We start from the raw sequence: 1,241 nt of genomic DNA on the forward strand, positions 1-1,241 counted from the left end.
TGATGGCCCACAAAGCCAGCCTCCCTGCAGCCACTGGCCCCATTGCTCTCCTGCAGCCATTGGTGAGAGCTGGAGATGACTCAGAATTACTACTGCTCCAGGAAAATGATGTAAACTGCTTTAATCTACACTGGAGAAAGACTGTACTTTTCCTGGGTAGAGGCTGCAGGGAGGAGGGAGGAAATGGAAAGCTGAAGTCAGAGGGGCAAATCAGAGTAGGTTAATGATTGGCTGGGTTGCCGACTCTAGGTTGGGAAATTCCTGGAGATTTCAGGGGTGGAGAGGGTGGGGTTTGAGGAGGGGTGGGCCCTCAGACAGGTACCATAGGGTAGACTCCACCTTCAAACCAGCCATTTCTGCCTGGAGAACCATTGTTGTCAATCTCCAGGTGAGGGGCAAAGATCAAGGCTAAGCCTCTGTAAAAATGAAGTTTCAACCCATATAATATTTATACAGTCAAAAATCTTGTCAAGCCACAAATAGAAAGCTTCACATACATGGAACATAACAAAGGACAGGAACATCCCAAAATCTTTCTCTAGTGCAATTCAAAAAATTATATCAGTCACTATAAAAGTACAACTCCCAAAACTTTTTAAAGGATGGATTGTTTCCTGTTCTAGAAGAAGCTGAAGAAAAGTTTCTCAATGCCTTAATCTGCAGAAGACTGGTGAGGATTCTGGAATTGGTTATGACAAGCGTTGGAAGCCTGGATGAAGCCCGCTGCGAAAATGAGGTCTTTTGCATCTGGAGACTTGTTTGCTTTTCCAGCCAAGGCGGCTTTTTTTCTGAGATCTATTCCACCACTAATGTAAGAGAATTAAGATAACAAAGAACAGTCTGTTGCTACTGCTTTGTATTTTCTTTTGTCTACTGTTAAGAGCAGCTTTCCTAAAGACCCAGTGTACCTCAGTCTAGATCTAGAACTTCTTTCCATATGATTGCTGCCCTGGCTCTTGCTAGACTATTTGGATAGCTCCCTGTGTTAAAACATGAAGAGCTTGGATAGGTTAGAATCATAGAGTTGGAAGGGGACCCCTCAGGGTCATCTAGTCCAATCCCCTGCACAATGCAGGAAATTCACAGATACCTCCCCCTAAATTCACAGGAACAGCATTGTTGTGAGATGGCCACCTAGCGTCTGTTTAAAAAACCATCAAGGGAGCCCACCACCTCCCGAGGAAGCCAGTTCCACTGAGGAACTGCTCTGTCAGGAAGTTCTTCCGAATGTTGAGCCGGAA

Source organism: Heteronotia binoei, chromosome 9 (genome assembly GCF_032191835.1).
Source record: "Heteronotia binoei isolate CCM8104 ecotype False Entrance Well chromosome 9, APGP_CSIRO_Hbin_v1, whole genome shotgun sequence".
NCBI lineage: Eukaryota > Metazoa > Chordata > Lepidosauria > Squamata > Gekkonidae > Heteronotia > Heteronotia binoei.